This window comes from Stenella coeruleoalba (assembly GCF_951394435.1).
Source record: "Stenella coeruleoalba genome assembly, chromosome: 2".
In the NCBI taxonomy this organism is placed as follows: Eukaryota; Metazoa; Chordata; class Mammalia; order Artiodactyla; family Delphinidae; genus Stenella; species Stenella coeruleoalba.
Genome location: NC_137147.1, coordinates 39,498,607 through 39,519,315, shown reverse-complemented (window position 1 = coordinate 39,519,315; position 20,709 = coordinate 39,498,607). Strand labels below are relative to the sequence as shown.

At 42.7% G+C, this 20,709-nt stretch overlaps 1 protein-coding gene across 2 annotated transcripts in view; it reads left to right on the top strand.

Moving 5' to 3' along the window:
* The window catches only part of PRKCH (protein kinase C eta), a 221,954-nt gene that overhangs the window by 70,781 nt on the left and 130,464 nt on the right, over window positions 1–20,709 (top strand). The gene's annotated exons all lie outside the window — the stretch shown is intronic.

The window sequence follows — 20,709 nt, the reverse complement described above, 5'->3', positions numbered from 1 at the left end:
TAATCTTTATCTCATTCTGTCCTTTAAGGTATTCTGTTCCTCTTCCCCTTGCGCTACCTCCATCTCCCATTCCCCATATTTAAAAAATCGAGGTAAAATTTATATACAGAGAAATGAATAGATCAGAAATGAAGAGTTTGGTTTTGACAGATGCATACAACTGTGTAACAAGTGCTCCAATCCAAGACATAGAACATTTTCATCCCTCTGAAAGTTCCCTGTGTCCTCTCCCAGTTAATCCCCTGCTGCCAGAGGCAGTGAATGCAGTGTTTTGCTTTGTTTCTTCACTATAGGTTAATTTTGTCTCTTCTGGAAGTTCATATAAATGGAACTACATAGCAGGTTCTCCTTTGTGTCTGATTTCTTTTGCTCAGCATAATTTCTCTGAGACTCATTCATGTCATTGTGTATATTAGTATTCTGTTCCTTCTTACTGCTGGGTATTCTATTACATAAATGTAGCACAATTTTGTTTGCTTATTCTCATCTTGATGGACATTTTGGAGTTTTCCCTGTTTGGGGTTATTATAAAGAATGCTTCCATAAACATCCTTGTACATAAATTACACTTTGATTTTTCTTGGGTAAATACCTAGCAGTGGAATTGCTGGATAATAGAGTAGATACATGTTTAACTTTATAAGAAACTTTCAAATGGTTTTCCAAAGTGGTTGTATTCTTATATTCCCACCAGCAATGTATGAGAGTTCCAGTTACTCTGTATCCTCCCCAACCCTTGGTATGGTCATTCTCTTAAATTTTAGACATGCTGGTGGCTATGAAATGATATCTTGTAGTTTTAAGTTGCATATCAAATTCCCTCTAATTTCTGTCTCTTTTCTGGTGGCCCTCCAGTGTTTCCAATTAATTGTTTCAGAATGTATTTCTAAATATCTTAATTGTTTTGGGTGGGAAGATTAGTCCATTACAAGCTACTCCACCGTTACTAAAATCCTTGCAAAGATCTGTGAATGTGTGGCTTCGTGGTTTGTCTGTTTGGTGTTGGCATTTTGCAAATTGAGGACAGTTTTGAGAAGTGGTTTTCTCTCGTCTCAGCCAACCCTTCTCATTCATGTGGGCAAATTGTCTTAATGTTAACATTTTTCAAGTTGTTGTCTCAATTGTCACATCTTATCTTTTGAAATTAGCTGAAACTTGGGATACTTGAACATGAAAAACTGTCCAGATTACAGTTTGGGGGTCTTCTGCCTGCTCACAGGTCTTTTGGTTTGGCTTGGTATCTTGAACATATAGGATTTGTGGGAAAAAGGAGTCTGCTCGTAACTCAGTCAAATAAAATATAATGTAATATTACAGAACATTGCTGATAGAACATTCTTACAGCACATGGAACATGGGTACAGCCATGGTATAGACAAGCCCAGCAGTGAGAATAGAGGTGTGAATGAGGAGTGAGATTCTGAATGTGCTGAACTACGTTTTTGCACTGAGTGACAAGGGACCAGTGGAGTAAGGCCATGCCTGTTAGACCAGGTCTGATGGTGCCATTGTTGTTACATGACATCTTTTTTTTAGAGTTACACCAGCTCTCTAGGACTAAATTTTATTAAGGTTTTATCTTCCTTAATTTTACGCTAGAAACATCAGAACAGGGGCTCTGGAATACTCCTCAGTGTTCTCATAGTATTGGGTTGGCCAAAAAGTTTGTTCGGGTTTTCTGTGTTACAAAGGAACTTTTTGGCCAACGCAATATTAATTTATTAGTTATAGTGATAAGAAGAAAGGAATGTCAAGTGTTATTTGGGGTGAGTTCTTACCAGGTCATTGCAATTATATTCCTTTCGGAGGTGACCCTGCGTAAAATGTTGAGGCAGGCCGAGTTCATCTTTGGTAATTCCACCTCCCCTCTAAGTCCTTCCTGTTCTCTGCCTTCCACTGTCTCTTACTCCAGTAAGATGCCCAGTGACCTCCTCTCTCCAGGAACACTTGCTAATAAGGAAGACAGTGAATTCATGGACTAATTCACACTAAAATGATAGTGATCGCTATCTTAGCACTCTACCCCTCTTAGGTGTGCCTGCGTAGTTTAAAAGATGCTGAAAGAGCTGTTTTATCCATGAGAAATAGATTTTTTTAATGTTGAAATGTCAGGGTCTATGGCATCACGGTGTGGGCTGTATTTTAGAAGCTCAGGTCTGTTCTCTTTGTCTGTGGGAGCCTTGCCTTGTCAGTTTGGCTCCTAGGCCGGGGCTCAGCTTGAGCTCGCACGTTGCTGCTGCCTTAGGGCACAGCTTCCTTGTCACATGCAGACAACGTGATGGCTGCCTCTGTGTGTGTTACACAAGGAGGGAATGGAGCCTCCCAGCCCACACACACCTGCCTCAGCTACGGCAGCACCTGGACCCGGCACTGTGAGAATGTCCCTGGCTTGGCCTCTCACCTGTCAGCCCCCCTAGATCATCCCTGGCCATAAAGCGACAGGTAGACTGATAGAACATTTGGAGCTCTAGTTTCCATCTGGGATGCTGAAGGGTTTTACATAAAGAAGCAGGATGAGGTCAGGCTTGCCTGGTGTGGCTCAGGCTGTGAAGGGGGCACTGGCCTGGGATCCCAGAGGGATTGTCGGAGCTCAAGAAATGTTGGTTGATGAAAGAATGAAGTAATGCCACATGCAGCAACATGGATGGACCTAGAGATTATCAGGCTAAGTGAAGTAAGTTAGAGAAAGATAAATATCATATGATATCACTTGTATGTGGAATCTGAAAAAATGATACAAATGAACTTATTTACAAAACAGAAACAGATTCACAGATTTAGAAAACAAATTTATGGTTACCAAAGGGGAAAGGTTGGGAGGGGCATAAATTAGAGGTTGAGATTAACATATACACACCACTACCTATAAAATAGATAAAAAGGACCTACTGTATTGCACAGGGAACTCTACTCAATATTCTGTAATAACCTATATGTGAAAAGAATCTGAAAAAGAATGGAGATATGTATGACTGAATCACTTTGCTGTACAGCAGAAACTAACACAACATTGTAAATCAACTATACTCCAATATAAAGTAAAAGTTAAATTAAAAAAAAAAAGAAGTGTTGGTTGAGCCTCGACATGCATCTGATCTATCTCACAGGGTTATTTTGAAGGTCAGGTGGTAGAATCCGTAGGGAAATGCTTTGCAAACTGTAGAGTGCTCTGTGAAGGTACACTAGTGGGTTCTTATCTCTGTGTTCCTGTTGTCATAGCAGCAGCAGTCCTGTCATTCCCCCCACCCCTGCCTGGGACCCCAAGTACACTCAGCAGGTGTGTTTTATTTCGACACCGCCTTTATTTTATACTAGAAGCTTCGAGAATTTAGTGGACAGTTTCTAATATGATGGTGGCTTATTGCCATGGCTGTTTCCCTTTCATGGCCTCCTATAGGGGTTCTGCCATTAGCCCAGATGCTACAATCCCAAAGCTCTCCTTTAAAAAGCAGTTGCTTAAATGGAGCTGTGGTCTGTGATGTACAGGACTGGCATTAGGAGCTACTGACTACTCCTTATTTCACCCTGTCTCCTCTTTTCATCTTTCATTAATTGTGCTGAATTAGTAGCTAAGGCAAAAACGTTTTTATTAAATATAAGACATGACTGAGAAATGACATGAGAAATGCCTGCTGGGTACAGACCTGTGATCTCATCACAGATGCTGGGGAGATAAAGATGAACAAGACACGGACACTTGAAGGAGCTCATAGGAGGCAGGCAGATGCAGCCCATGTTTGCAGTGCAGGGGCCCAGGTCCCAGCATAGGAATAAGTCCAAGGCATGGTGCTGGCTGGCAGGAATACGTGATTGGATCAGCCAGGAGATTTTAGAAGAAGTTTCACAGGGGAGGTGATGTTTAAAGCAAGTTGGAATGATCCATAGAAATGTCGCAGGCCGGGGAAGATGGTTCAAGAGGGGATGATAGTTTGTTCACAGGCATAGGGGTGAGAGGACAGTGACGGGTTTCAGAGACTGAAAGTAGCAAGAGGGGTGCCGAAGGTGAGGGAGTGCAGTGGGAGGTGTAGCAGAGACTTGGGAGGGCCTCATGCGTGGGTTTGCCCGGGACAGTCTTGAGTTTGTCTGCTATACCACTGTAACTACTAACAGTGTCACCTTTCACTCTCAGAAGGGTCCCAGGTTAGAGGATAATTGCGTGGTCACACACTACTTCTAGGCTAGTAGACGTGATGGGGTGCCAGTGAAGGGTTTTAAGGAACGAGAAACAAAATCTGACTTGGTAGCTGTGGGTACAAGGGGCTTGGGGCTGGGGGCTGTTCAGATCATAAGAGGAGACAGGGGTGTAGACAGCCAGTAAGAGACAACTGTCTGAGGGAGAGGTTACTAGAGCCCAAGTTCAGTTGGAATCTGCAGGATGGATGGAGAGGAGGGGACAGCTATGAGAAATATATAGATCTCGAAACCAACAGGAATCGGCAGTTCATAGGGTGTCAGGGATGAATAGGGATGAGACCCAGATGATGCTCAGAGGGGTGTGGCGTCATTCACCAGAGCAGAAACATAGGAATGGAATGTGATGAATTCAGCTTTGAATGGGTGGAGTTTGAGAAGCTTGTGGGAAACCCGAGTGGAGATGTTTAGGAAGAACTAGCAATAGGAGTCTCGAGTTTGGCAAGAGATTGAGGCCTGAGATGTAGCTCTGGGTGCCAGTGGGAGACAGGCACAAGGATGAAGGGTAAGAAGATTTAGAGAGAAAGCCAAGGATGACTAAGAGCAGAACTCTGGAACACCGGTAATTAAGGACCTGGATCACAGATTATAGTTTGTCAAACTCACCCAAACTCTGCTGAAGGTTTACTTAATGAACACCCATTTTGTTAATATACTCGTTCAGTAATATTTGAGCGCTTACTGCAGGCCAGGGACTGTTTCGCCAGGTGGTAGAAACTGGCATCAAAATGGTGATAATGAAGTCTGGAGAAAGGACAGAACATAAAAGTCTTTTGGAAAAGTCATACTTGAATTGGTGTTAACAGTAGTAGCTTCACAATTTGATGATAAAGGATGCTGTGTATAGGTTTATGTTTAATGCTGAGGTAAGAAGATGAGCCTGCTTAGAAACCTACAGTGAGGGCTCTTCATTCAACTGAGATGGAGCAAAAAAACGCTTCGTGGAAGTCTGTCACGGAGCTGAAGGCATAACATTATCAACGGGGTCAAAAACCCATCACCATTGTTCCTCTTAAGAAAGGTGTTGGGCTTCCCTGGTGGCGCAGTGGTTGAGAGTCTGCCTGCCGATGCAGGGGGCACGGGTTCGTGCCCCGGTCCGGGAAGATCCCACATGCTGTGGAGCGGCTGGGCCCGTGAGCCATGGCCGCTGAGCCTGCACGTCCGGAGCCTGTGCTCCGCAACGGGAGAGGCCACAACAGTGAGAGGCCCGCGTACCGCAAAAAAAAAAAAAAAAAAAAGAAAGGTGTTATCACTCTTGATCAGATACCAAGTTCCCCTCAGCACTGCTGTCAAGGCACAGTTGAAGTGATTTATTCTTTTGAAAGGGCTGTCTCATGTCCCTCTTTATTTCATTCTGGCTAAGCCTTTCTGGAGCTAACAACTGGATTGGTCACGTAATCAAGCTGAAATTTATTAAGGCGATGAAATAGACCTGGATTTTTTTTTTTTCTTTCTTTTTTTTTTTTTTTTTGCGGTACGCGGGCCTCTCACTATTGCGGCCTCTCCCATTGCGGAGCACAGGCTCTGGACGTGCAGGCTCAGCGGCCATGGCTCACCGGCCATGGCTCACCGGCCCAGCCGCTCCGCGGCATGTGGGATCTTCCCGGATAGGGGCACGAACCCGTGTCCCCTGCATCGGCAGGCGGACTCTCAACCACTGCGCCACCAGGGAAGCCCTAGACCTGGATTTTTAATGCAACCTCTAGATGCTGTCACTGTGGCCCTGTTCAATTGTCACTATTTTGGACTAGTTCTTACCTGGAAGAGTGGAGTGGCAAAAAAAAAAACAAAAAAAACAGATGAAGTACTGATGAAAATGCATCGAACTAACCTCATAACTGTTATAATTGGAAGAGAAGCAACACAAAGAAGTTAAGTTAAAGTAGTGATGTGCCCTCATGTGAGAACAAATCAAAAAAGATGTTGCTGCATTGTAATGCTATTAAGAAATACAGTCTAAGATTTGAAGATGATAATGTAGTTTGCATAAGTGAAGTTTGCCTGGATTCAGGGTACGTCATACTTCAGTGATTGGCCCACAGAGCAAGTACCAGACAATGTGTGTTTCCTCATGGGAGCACACCACCCCATCTGTGGGGTAGTCTTGTCAAAAAATCCAGCCCAAATCTGGTCAGTCTTCCACATCTAACCACCATTGTAGACGAAATACAGTGGATAGGGGCACATTTTAAATGACAGCAGGAGATGCAATCAGCAAAACCCAAACTGTGGAAAAATTTGATAGGACAAGAGACTTGGTTCCTTTGACCAGAAATTGGAAGAAAAAAAAAGAGAAGGAAGGAAAATCAAAATAACAGAAGAGAAACATATTAACCAGTTTCAACATATAGAACATGTCAAACACAGATTGCAAAACAATAACTCCCAGGACACAGCTGGGAAAATGGGAACAGTAACTGTATACATGATGATATTAAGGAATTATTAACCTGATTTAGCAGTGATTGTGGCATTTTGGTTGTTTAAAATAGAGCGTCTTGGGCTTCCCTGGTGGCGCAGTGGTTGAGAGTCCGCCTGCCGATGCAGGGGACGTGGGTTCGTGCCCTGGTCCGGAAGGATCCCACATGCCGTGGAGCGGCTGGGCCCGTGGGCCATGGCCACTGAGCCTGCGCGTCCGGAGCCTGTGCTCCGCAACGGGAGAGGCCACAGCAGGGAGAGGCCCGCGTACCGCAAAAATAAATAATAAATAAATAAAATAGAGCATCTATTAGAGATACATATTGAAATGTTTACTGATGAAATGATAGCTGAGATTTACTTCAGAATATTCCAGAGGTGGGAGGAGGGGAGATAGGGTACAGATAAAACCAGATTAGCCACAAGCTGGCTGTTGAAGCTGGGTGATGGTTACATGTAGGTTTATTATAAATTTCTGTCTGCTTTTGCATGTGTTTGAGATTCTCTTTAATAAGAAATTAAAATTACACATTTAAAAAATCTATTTTCTAAACAAAAAAACAGAATCTGGGTTGCCTCTGCAACATCCAAATGACGCTTTAACTTTGAACACAGGCTACCTATTCTCATTTATAAATTAAAGCTGGTGTTTTTTGTCTGTATATACTTTATCCTTAATTCCCAATTTTTATGTATTACAAAGAGGTGAGTTAAAAAATTTAAATGACTAAAGTATTTCAGAAATATTTTAAAGGTTCTAAATAAATACTAAGCTGTGAGTCAAAAACTGCAGGTAGGAAGAGATGAGTAAGATAATTCCCTTCGTTCTGTTGTAAAGTTCTCACTCATAATGAATGACAAGTGAATCATCTCCTATTAACTATTACATAACATTTTGCCCTTAGAAAGTTTAATTTTAAGATAGTTTCCTAAAAGAATAAAGTAAATCAAAAGAATTAATGGTAGAAGTATCTTTATGAAGATAGTAAGATGAAAGTTCTTTGTGGACATGTTTCTTCCCCAGAGTTCCCAAAGGAAACTTGAAAGTATTCTGCACCAGTTTAGGAGGAAAAAGGAACTTCTTAAAAGACAAACAAAAATGCCACCTGACAGAGCACTTGTCATTTGTGGATTTGAAGCTCGTTGAGAAAACTTCGCTAAAACTTTGAATCGCCCCCTTCTTTCAGGCTCTTATTATGTTACTTGGAACTAATAACACATTTCCCCCTGGGAAGAATATAGAAAGTGCTTGAATTTTGGTATCTGCTTATTCTTTCTACTAAGGCAGTGCATTATAATGTAGAGTAAGATTATGATCTTTTTGAACCATTTTCACTCAAATTTCCTGTGTCAAACCACTGGTTTACACATAATTATGTTCTCTGCTAAATCATCATGGCCACATGTACCAAGGCAGATGAAACGTGTTAACTGCTTGAAGGCTGCAACCCCCGGTTTCTCACTGTATCTGACACTCTCAATGTGTGTCATTTTTAAAGGGGAAAATGTTATCTCTGATGACAGTTGTTTTTTAGTATTCCTTTCTCATGTTTCAAGCCTGGTGACAGCTTGTTGATATACTTTTTCTTAATTTAGATTTTTTTTTAATTTTTAGTTTTTAAATTTTATTTATTTTTGGCTGCATTGGGTCTTTGTTGCTGCGCGCAGGCTTTCTCTAGTCGCGGCGAGCAAGGGCTACTCTTCCTTGCGGTGCGCGGGCTTCTCATTGTGGTGGCTTATCTTGTTGCGGAGCACGGGCTCTAGGCATGCGGGCTCAGTAGTTGTGGCTCGCGGGCTCTAGAGTACAGGCTCAGTAGTTGTGGCACACAGTCTTAGTTGCTCCAAGGCATGTGGGATCTTCCCGGACCAGGGATCAAACCCATGTCCCCTGCATTGGCAGGCGGATTCTTAACCACTGCTCCACCAGGGAAGCCCCTAGTTTGTTTTTTTTTTTTAATGTATTCTTTCTGTACATTCATCCTGAGGGATGAATGACTACTTCCGTTCTCTTGCTGGTCCAAGCAGTTATGTGGCTCCCACTGGAAATGACTGCCAGGTTGGAGACAGGGTAGGAGAGAAAGAAAGGTATTGAGGGAACGGGACACTGGAAAATGAAGAAATGATCTTTTTAGAGGATTGAGACTAATCGTCCCATGTCATAGTTGACCTGCTCCTTCTTTCCATGACAGCGGGCTCATTTATTGAACTCCTTCTGAGGACCAGACGCTGTGGTAGGCCTGTAATTGAGCACGTAGCAATAGCAGCCCTTGTTTTATTTTCTTCTGGTAGCAGGATAGCCTCGTACCCTCGTAACTGATGCCTTCTGTATGTTCCCACTCTCCTGTATGTTATTTCATTTGCTCGTCACAACAAACTTCTGAGGCTGATGTGATCCTCAGTATGCAAGCTCAGGGACACTGATTTGCTGTGGTCTCCTGAATAATGAGTGCCAGAGCCCAGACACAAGCTCAGACTGGGAGGCTGAGGTGCAGGATCTTTCTAGCCATCTAGCTATCTGGGAGGTGTTTCCATGTTTTATCTTGATTCTACCTTGGGAAAAAAAGACTGTCCTTTAGGTGGTATAATCCCACCCTCCTCAGAGTTTTGTCATCTTTTGGGATGATGTCTTTTTTGCAAGGCTTTCCTTGGATTCCTCCTTCTTAAACCTAAAGATTGACATTGACCTAGGAAAGGTTCCACCTTCTCAAATACAAGGTATGGATCAGAGAGCTCTGAGAAGGCTGAGCTTAAGATTTTATGAGTTTTACCGTCATCATCCGTAGTTTCTCTTAATGCAGGCATTAAACTAGAACTTGGAAGAAATTCAAAGTCAAATAAACGAGTTCAGCTTAGGATATAATAGCTATATTTGCCTAGTTATACCTCAACCATCATTAGCTTCATCCTGACTACTTCTCTTACTTGCATTGACTACTGATGATAAACTTTTAAGTGGTGTTTTTGTTCAGAATTCTTCATTTGGTTCTCAAAATGTGGTCCTGCAGATCTCTGGAGGTTCCAGAGACATTTTCAAGAGGTCTGTAGTTCAAAACTATTTTCCTTATAATACTAAGATGTTCTGTCTTTTTTTAAAATGTGTTGACGTCTGCACCAATGGTGCAAAAGAAGTGGTGGGTAAAACTGCTGGTGCCTTAGAATGACTCAAGCCACCAAAGTGTACAGTTGTCAGTGTAGCCAGTGTATTCTTCCTCTCTGCAGTTGTGTGGCAACGGCAGGGAGGAAGAGTTTCACTTAAGAATATCTTTGATGAAGCACTAAACACGATTAGTGTTCTTAAGCTCATCCCTTGACTATATATCTTTATAATATTCTGTGTGACAAAATGGGAAATATGAACAAGACACTTCTGCTACATACTGCAATACTACCGTGTCTCAGGAAGAACACTTGTATGATTGAGCTAGGCACTTTTTTTCCCCCATGGGGCACCGTATTTACTTGAAAGAATGATGGACAAACTATAGTTATGGAGACTTGGGATTTTATCAGGTATTTTCTTAAAAATGAGTGAAATGAGCTTGTTACTTCAAGGCAAGCAACTGTGAGTATGATGCCAGTGATAAAATTGGATCCTGCAAGCCATAGGTAGAATTTTGGAAAATTTATATCCACCATATGAGCTTGTCAGCTTGCAATACTTAAAAAAGACTTTTCACATGAGTGTGTTGTTGATGTTAACAACTGTGATTTTTAATATTGTAAAATAGGTCAACGTTTGGAAGAGGATCTGCATAACTCAGTAAACCCATGTTTTCAAAATGACCAGTACAAAATGTTACAAAACCATGCATGGGTCAAGGATCCATTGAAAGCTGAAGACAGACTAATTGATTTAATACAACAGTATAAAAAGTTCATTGATTGTTTTTAGAGTCTACATTGCAGCTAACCTTTAAGAAGCTACCACTTGTCAAGTTTTGATGTAGAATCAAAGAAGTACCTGAAACTATTAAAACACTCTCTTTTCCACTAATTTCCATGCGAGGCTGGATTTTGTTCACATATTTCATCTAAAACAATGTTTCAGCAGATTGAATACAGAAGCAGGTCTAAGAATCCAGCTGGCCTCTAAGTCACACATCAAAGAGATTTGCAAAATTGTAAAACAATGCCACTCTTCTCACTTAACATTTTTTGCTTTAGAAAATAGAGTTATCTTTCATAAAAATATTGTTTTTGTTAACATGCAATGGACTTGTTTTAAATGAATAAATATTTTTAAAAGTCTCAATTTTAATTTCTAATATGGCAAATATTGGTAGAGAGAACCCACAGAAACCAAAACTGAGTCCTTGATTTTTAAGACTGTAAAAGGGTCCGGAGCCCAAATTATTTTTAGAATTTCTAGGTTATTTTTCCCCTTTATCTTTCTTTCAGAAGTCCAGAACTTTTCATTTTAGTGAGCATTTAAAGAGAAGGAACTGACAGACATTTGTGTACATTCTGTTGGGGACTGATGTTAGGTGACAATTAGCTGATAAACACGACAGAATAATTCGATCATTTTTTGAAACTGTAATCCTTTTTCTCTAATTGTTTTGACTGTGCAATGTACTTTTTCAGCCGGTTTTTGTTATAAGCCTTTTCTCATAAAAGTAGGGAGGTCAGGAAATGACGCCCAAACAACCCAAAAGCGTATGGTGGTTTCTAACTTTAGAGGTGCCTGTTATGGGTAGCTTGATGCTAAACCTTTGCTTGATTTGAGTGGAACAAGGCAGTCGCAATACTTCTGAGCAAGTGATCAGAGCTGTAAGCACTAAAAGCTGAACTGCAAAAATAGCTCAGAAGTCTATGGACGGAAGCATCAGCGGATTCACCTTATGTGACACTCACTTATTAACCAGCATGTTCCTCTAAAATCAAGGTTCTTGCAAAACAGAGTCTGGCTGGTATCTTCATTTTCTCAAGCTTCATATTTTTTTAGTTGAAATTATACTCATGCAGTGTTCTCTCAGTGGATCTGAGATTTGGGAAAAACAAATGATTTAATTATCTGATAGAAAAATTAATTGCTCCAGAGTCTGGTTTCATTATGCTTCAATCTCATTTCCAGCAACCTCAGAGCTCTCTGCTCTTTTTGTTTCAAACGAACAAGGCAGCAGAGGTTCTGTTTGCCAGGCCAGTAACATTGACATCCCTTTTATTAGGTTTTCCCCAGTAACGCCTGTGTCAGTGGGCAGGTAAAGAGGCAGGAAGACCTGTTTCTTTCCTTCCCCCCTGAAACTTGTCTTCAGCATTAGGATTTCATCCTGGTATCTGAAATTTCTGTTCAGCAGTAGCTGACTTCCTGCATGAGCTTGAGAGTGGGCGAGGGGGGCCTTAGTGATCTAGGGTTGAAGACACATTCTTTGTGTATGTCAGAGACTGCCTTCGATTTTCTAAGTGCAACTTAGTTCTAACATTGTTTTGGAGAAAGTCAGTTGCTATCTCTGTGAATTTACTTGGTTACAGAATATACTGGGTTGAACGATACTTCCAAATTATCACCGCTTGGATCCAGTGGGTCAAGGGAACTCTCTCTGGACACACACAGAGTATTTGTGTATAACATTATGTGATGTATATATGCATGCCTGTGTGTAGGCAAGTGCTTAATAGTGACACTGAGTTTATTATAGTAGAACTCAAAAAGTGTGTAGGTGGAGACGCAAACAATTAGACAAATTAACATTGTATGCCAAGTGGTAAGTGCTATGGAGAAAATAGAGTAGAGCAAGGGGACAGAGATGAAGACTGTGTGTGTGCAGTTCTGTTCAAATCAGGTTGGTATTTGAGCTGCAGATCTGAAGGAAGGGAGGGACCATGAGGTTGTGGTAGGGGAAGAGGGGACAGGAAATACAAAGGCCCTAAGGCAGGGGCGTGGTAGGTGAGTGAGAGCAGTAGGGAGAGGATCGTGGCTGAGCCTTGGGGTCCGGGGGAGGTACCAGCATCATTTTGACACAAGGTGTGTACCCTGTTAATGTCACTTCCCTTTTCAGGAACATACCTTTGTTAATTAAGTGAATTGAAGTTCACCTATATTTGATGCTGGCTTGCCATTTGGCTCATTGAACATAATATTCCCCCTTTGGCTAGGGGCTTGAAGAGCACCATATTTATAGCCACTTATAATGATTTAATGTAAGTTGCTAAAGCAGAAACTTTTAAATTTATCATGAAGACTTTCCCAAGTTCTGTGCATTCCATCAGGGTTTCTTATTGTTCTAAGCTACATTAGGATCCCCTACACAGCTTAATAAGCATTAAAAGTTCAAATGTACTATCTGGGGATATGTAACAAGTCCATGCACTGCTAAATATAATTAGCTGTAATTCAATTCTAGTTATAGGTTGTTAAGAAATTACTCTTATCTGTGAGCCTCACCCATCTAAAACACAGTAACTTTAGGTTCAGCTAGTCTTCTGTCTCTGAACATGGTGGGAACTATCATTTGTTAAGTTTTAATAAATGTTAGTGACACATCTACTAAACATCTGGAAAAGTAAATAGGTTGAAGGTCAGTCTGGGTACATAGGGGACTTAGTATATACCTTTTGGAAGGTTAATTCTTACTGCGTTTGGATGATACTTTTTTCGTGTGAATGAGGACACTTTCATTACCTGAGTCCTTAGATTGGGAATTACCAAGTACTGAAAATGGGACCTTCAAAAAGTTTGAAATGTCAAGAGAGGATCTATATTCTAGATCAGTGGAATCACTTGAGAATTTTGAAAAATACAGATTTTCAGGCCCCAGACTGAATCAGAATCTCTGGGGAAGAGGCCAGGGAAACAGATTCCTAATAAGCACTTAGGCTGGTTCTAATAGTTGGCCATGTTTGGATGCCCCCGTTGTACCTTAAATCATATCTAATTTGATAATTGGAACATTCTGGTGATTGGGAGGTTTGCTAGTTGAAAAAAATATGTAGAAAAAAACTGCATAGCAGAGTGTATTAGTTTGATGCATAGTCTTTTAAGAGTTGACAGAACTCCAAGTTCATTTTTTTTAAACAGGCTTTAAAATGCTCTGATGTAAAATGGTTGGATTATAGTTTTTTCACTTTTAGGAGGAGAAAATGAGACTCAGAGGCAAAGGGCCTTGCTAATGTCTACACTCGGTGCTAATGCTGAGACTCAAGTCAGGATTGAACATAGTAAAATCAGGTTGGGAATGTTGGCTTTGAGACAGGTTCTAGATGTTTCCCCTTCTCTTCAAGTAACTGGGGTCAGGAAAAGGCAATTTAAAGTGATTCCAGTTACAATAGGAGCCAAGATTTAAAAAATAGTATAAATGTTTTAAAAGATTGGATGGGTGCTCTGTCTTTAAAAATGATGACAAAAATTATGAAAGTTTCTTTCATCTCTTATTTATCAGTGTTTGGGTTACAACGGCACCTGTATGCTAATTTTTAGAACCAAGAACAGATCAAATAACTCAGCGTGTACTTTTCTGACTGATTTGAAGGCTTGATATCTTTCACTTTATGCTGACTTTCTCAGCACTATCATGAGGAGGGTTATTTTTGCAAAAATATTTGAAGATGTGATCAAGTTTTCCAAAGGCTGGGCATCGCTCCATCAGTGTTAATCTCTTGTTCCTTGGTGGTGGACCTGACACCTGGATTTACTTTGTCAGGGCCTTAGCTGTGATTGGAGCAGCTTGTCAATCAATTTCAAGACCTGCATCAGCTACAAGGTCTCACTTTGACCCTGCGCCTGACTTTAATTGTGTAAGTTGTATTGTGGAGTATAGCTGATACTCAGAAAATGAGAACAGCAGCCATTCGCATGGTAAGAATAGGATAGTTTTAAGCAGGTAGGAATGTCAGAGAAGGGACTAGTTTAAAAGTGGTCAGTCTGTTCCTTGATGACGATTTTTATGCTTTGAGCATTTAGTTTACCTTTATCAATCTCACTATGATGGGGGATTTTGGAAATGAAAACTCAGATGACGAGTATGGGTGTCTCAGTGAAATAAATAACTTATTTCTTAGGAAGGGTGTAGTAACTCTTGAATATGTCAGTAGTGTTCAGATACCATTGTGTAAAAGGGACTGCATATCTGGGTACCACCATCTCATCGAATGGTTACTTAGAATCCACCCAAAGGGGTACCTAACAATAACTGGAGGAGTCTTTCCAGCAGTGAACTTTAGGAAGGATTCATTGACAAAGACTGAACTTAACTCTCAGAGGGAACCATTGATTTTGTTAAACATATTAATAAGTGACGATTCAGTAGGACTCTGATACCTCCTGCTGGCCCCTCAGGACCCTGTGGGGACACTCAGCCAGGATGCAGAAGAAACTTACTGAGTCCTGCTCAGGTGTACCTGTGTCCAGTCATGTCTTGCTCCACGCCTCTGTCTCAGGGGTTGCATGTCCTTAGTAGATACTCTAATTCCCAGGTTCTTGGTCTTGCCTCTGTGAGTGATCCAAGTTCACTCTAAGTCCAGTCTTATGGGCCCTCTTTCTAATATGTAGGATATTGACCATATGCTGGCTATGTCTGTTTGGTCATCTCTCTCTCACTCTAACCAGGAACCATGAACTGCTTAGGGGCTGAAATTGGCCCAGAGGTGGGTTTTGTTTTGTTTGTGGCACAATACAGTGCTTTTGAAGTGTTTCACCTTGAACTCTTCAGGCCGGGCAGGGTTCTGCAGGGCATCCCTGTTCCCAGCACTGCCTGTTACCTGAATTCCCTCTGACTTCACATCTCCATGGCTCTACCTCTCAGTTTGCAATCCTGAATCTGTTTTTTCTTGGCCATGTGTAGTAGCCTTGGGGCACTCTTAATTTTCTTTTACAGGGAAGGATCACTTCTTTGCTGGAGTCAACTGAAAACACTTTCCTTTCGCTGAAGATCGTGAAAGTTCCTCTCTTGCACCATTCAGCATCCCAACCGACCCCAGTGGCCCTCCCACTTCCGGTTTTGGGTCAGGCAGAGTCTCACTGTTCAGGGGAATTTTGCAGGGAAGGGTAGGGAAAGAAATCTCTCTTTGTTGTTTTTTTGTTTGTTTGTTTGTTTGTTTTTTAATCCAGGAAATAAGTCAGACTTTTAGATAATAGATCACTTTTAGTGATGTCTCCAGCTTCCTGAATGCCCCAAAATGTTCATTTCTGGTGTTAGTGTTAATCCTTTCTTTAACAGAACCTCACAGATACAATCCCCTGGGAACTGCTGTTGGGAATCTCTTACTGTGCTGGAGATGCGGGGTCAGTGGTAGAAGGGCATCAGCTTTCAATCAGATGGACCTGGTTCTGCTTCCTGTACTTCCCAGCCATGTGTGACCTTGAGCAATAGTTGCCTTACATGAAAAGTACAGGGCTGGTGGTATCTACCCCCAGGATTGTTTGTTGTGAAGGTTATGTGAGATTATACACACACACACCCCCACAGTGTTGTATTATGGCCTGATGCAGATTATGTACGCACCCATTTGGGAAGGAAATCTGTACCCCGTTTATTTCCATGTACTTTGTGATGAATCATCTGAAAGGCACTGGGGAAAATACGATGACATAAGCCTCCTTTCGCAGTCATTGTTTCAAATCCTAGACAGCATTTGAACCTATCATGTATTTCATGTTCTGGAAGGGGTGCAAGGTACATTCTAGTCTGTGTGTCTAAGTGCTTTTGATGGGAGCTGCCATTGATGAAGGCGTGGACGTGAGAGAAGGTACAGGAATAATTCACTCCCTGAGAGGGGGGCACTGCTTTGCCAGTTTCCTGCTTGCTGGACCCCAAGGAACATAGGTTGCCCCTCTTCCTAAATCTGCCTGCCAAAGCCAATGTTACATCTTTCCCCAAGTCACCCCTTGAGGATCTAGCTAATGCCTGGAGTGCGGCTGCTGCTGCACGGTGTCTCCTTGTGAGGGCTGATGGGGTGTGTGTGTGTGTGTGTGTGTGTGTGGGTGTGGGTGTAACTGCCATGGTCTCTCGGTAGGAATGGTGGTAGGACAGCAGGACAGGCATTAGGGTCTACTCCCCTGTCTAGCATGACCCAAGGAGCAGTGGGTCCAGGAATTGTCCTTTGGGATCATATTGAAAACCAGCTCCCATGGCTGGCTGGTTCCTTCAGTGCAGATATATGGGTGCAGTGAGTACCTTCTTCACATAGCTATTTTAAGATGAATGAGTTAATGTTTGTAAGACATTTCTAGGTCCCAGAAAGGTGTGTTTTAAAAGCAGATTGCATGTGCTGCTTGCTGTTAATTTCTTATCCCTAGGGGATTGAATTTTAAGTGACAGGTTGCACATTGTAAATTTTCAGGCAGCATTGGCTCTTGTCCTCTACCTTTTCCCCATACCCGGATTTTGTTAGGTTTGGTCACCAGCCTGATGACCTAAGTGCTGTCCAGCAACTCGGAGCAGCCCTAGCTGTTTTATTTTGTTGTTGTTGTTATTTATTCACACATTGCAGTTGGTTCACTCCATGTGGATGTTTTCGTAGCCTTTGGTCTTTTTCCAAATATTTACTTTAGTTTATTAAATTAGTTCCTCATTTATCAGTTAAAGTGTGTGTTGACTTTTGCGGTTTTAATTTTACAGGCTTGGTTGTCTTTGTATTGCCAGATGGTGTCTCTTGTTTGAGTCCATAAGCAGGGTTTGTTTGTGGACTGGCTTGTTTTGTTGAGGGCCTAAGCACTACCTAGTTCCTTCTTAAGTTAAGGATGGTGTTATATTCAAGTGAAAATCCATTGTAAATCCAGTATTTAATTATTAATTAAAATATCTCTTGTGTGGGGCTTCCCTGGTGGCACAGTGGTTGAGAGTCTGCCTGCCGATGCAGGGGACACGCGTTCGTGCCCCGGTCCGGGAAGATCCCACATGCCGCGGAGCGGCTGGGCCCGTGAGCCATGGCCGCTGAGCCTGCGCATCCGGAGCCTGTGCTCCGCAACGGGAGAGGCCACAACAGTGAGAGGCCCGCGTACCGCAAAAAAAAAAAAAAAAAAAAAAAAAAAAATATATATATATATATATATATATATATATATATCTCTTGTGTATTTTGGAGGCAAAATTACAACTTAGTTGCGCATGAAGGAGGAGCACGTGCTAGAAAACTGGGAATTTTTGTGGCGGTTTGGCTTGGCTTCTTTACGCTGCCCCGTGGTGCCTGTAGGGAGGGTAATACGTATCCAAAGGGCTGAAGGTAGGCTCCTGCTTCTGGGAAGGCTGACAGGTATCATCAAGGTATGTTAAGGACTCTTTTGCTCTGGGGGTCTTGGGGAAGTGCTGCTGCCTGTGATGGTGAACAGAGTCTAGATCTGGGTGTTTACTTCCTGCTTCTAGCACCATTTCTGGCTCGTGGACGGTGACAGTGGGGACTGTCGCGGCTCAGTTGCTCCTTCTGCAGTCCCCACCGTATTCTTGGATTCTCCCCCATCCCCTCTCTCAGTTGGAGCCCAGTGGACTCCGTGAGTTAAGGAGATGGGGATTTGAGGGTCCACAAAGACTAAGGCAGCTAGAGATAGGATAGAATACCCGAGAGGAGACAGCTGCCCAGAGAAGGAACCCCAGAAATATGCAAAGTGACCCCTTTAGTACTGAGTACTAAACAGTATAAGGACATACCTGAGGCAGGGGAAAGAGTCATCCAAAAGCATTAGAGAGAACTATGCCTGGTACTAACGAAGGGCCAGGAATAGTGCCTGTTCCTACCAGCTGGACTGGAATATCTCAAGATGCATGGAACATTGAGTTGAGTACACAGAAGGGCGTTGCCTCCCTAGTGAGGAATAACTAACCCTAGATTTAGCACTGTTCTGGCCCACCTAAAAATCAAAATCTGATAGGATCAGGGCTTCCCTGGTGGCGCAGTGGTTGAGAGTCCTCCTGCCGATGCAGGGAACGCGGGTTCGTGTCCTGGTCTGGGAAGATCCCACATGCCACGGAGCGGCTGGGCCCGTGAGCCATGGCCACTGAGCTTGCGTGTCCGGAGGCTGTGTTCCGCAACGGGAGAGGCCACAGCAGTGAGAGGCCCACATACCGCAAAAAAAAAAAAAAAAAAATCTGATAGGATCAAACTATTTCCAAGTAACTTAACTGTGTCCCCAAACAAAGCTCAAGAATATTTATGGGAAGACAAAACTATCCAGTACTCAACAGGTAAAATTCACAATGCTTGGCATCCTATCAAAAATCACCAGACATGCAAAGAAGCAAGAAAATATGACCTGTAATGGAAAATCAATTAATCAATTGAAACTGGTCCAGAACTAACACAGATGTTAGGATTAGCAGGCCAGATATTAAAACAGTTATGCTAAGTATTCATATGTTCAAAAAAGTTAAATACAGAGAAGGAAGATTAACCCCCCCCCCAACAAATCGGATCTCAAACATGATGTGCCTACAATCAAGCCTTATGTAATTTAATCCTTAACGTTACTTCCACCAAATCCACATGACCCAAACCTGGGCCCTACTGATTTCTCTGATCCCTAAGCCCATCCTGGTCCACTCAGTGTTCTCTTGAGCCCAGACGCTGGGGTCGCCGCTGCAATGCTAACTCAGTGATGCCAGGAGTCCGCTGCACCTTTAACCTTCCTTCATGCCTGCTGTGCCAGTGCCAGACCTGAGCAATCATTCTGCAGTGCTGCTCCTGGGACAAAGAATGCATCTGAATTCCTGGTGTAGCACCCAGGCACTCAGCAAAAATCCAAGTGTGCTTCTTGGGTTTTTTCAGCAATTCCAAAACCTTTACACTTGCAAGCTTTTTCTTTTTTTTTCCCTTTCACACAAATTCTGGTTCTAATACTCTGCTAAAAAAAATCCAGCAGCGACTGGGCCCGTGAGCCATGGCCGCTGAGCCTGCGCGTCCGGAGCCTGTGCTCCGCAACGGGAGAGGCCACAACAGGGAGAGGCCCGTGTACCGCAAAAAAAAAAAAAAAAAAAAAAAATCCAGCAATAACTTCCATCTTTATGTGCTCACTGTCTCTCAGTGTGGCCACCTCCTTTCTTCCTTTCTGCCGGTTGCCAGGGAAACCACTCTTCTCACAGAGGCTACACCCTTTTCCTGGGAAGATTCATCCTCTCTGGCGTCTTTAACATATTCTTGCTTGTTCACTTATCTGGTCTGACTACACTTTGTGCTTTTGGTTGCTTCTCCTTTGGTCATGCTGACGGAAAAAAAAATTCTTCACCTGACCGTCAGCTACCATCCTATTTCTTTCCCCCTGTTATAGCCAACTATCTTGACAAATATTCTGTATCTGCTCCTGACCACCTACTTTCACCCCAGTCTCTGATTCTCTCTTGTTCAGACACCTCCTGATTACAAAATGTACCAGCCTTTCTCAGCAATCTTCCTCTCTGACCTTCCTGCTGTATTTGGTTCTGTTTCCTGTTCTTCTTTTGGGAGCCTCAAATCACCACTACAAATCTCCCCTCTGTTCTGAGTTGGTGATGCTCAGTGCCTTCAGCTCCTTCTCCCATGCCCTTCAACGATAACCTTCATCCTTCGTCCTCTTCAAGACCCCCATTTACCCCGTGCCTCCTTGCTTCCTAAGCGGTTAAGAAAATTGCAGCAGGCGTGACCTCCCTCAGCTACATCCTGCTCACGACTTTATCTGCGTGCCCACCATCTTTGTTCCTTAGCCTCTGTCCCAGAGGACAGTTGTGCTTGTTTTTGCCAAAGACCTGAGCTTCCTCAAGCATTTGGCTTCCCTACCTCTAATTCTTCACTTCCCTCTCTCTTGGTTTCTTTCCTCAATCTGTAAACATGGCCAAGCCTTCTCATCCTAAAAATCCAGCACCTCCTTGGGTACTTTCCAATGTGTTTCTTCTGTTTCATCCAGATGTCTTCAGAGTATAGCCTGTGTACACTCTCTCCCCTTCTTTGCCTTCTGTTTTCTCCCTCAGCCACTACTGTAGCTCACTGGCTTCCTTCATTATCATTCTGCTCAAGGAGCCCTTGATGAGGTCACCAGGGGCATCTGTATTGCCAAATCCAGCAGCAGTTTTCAGGCCTCATCTTACTGGACATCTGTGTTGCCTTTGACAATGCCCATCACTCCCTCTACCTCAGGGCCCTCCACTTTTCGACTTCCATGACTCTGAAGTCGACTGACATCTCCCTGCCTCTTCCTTC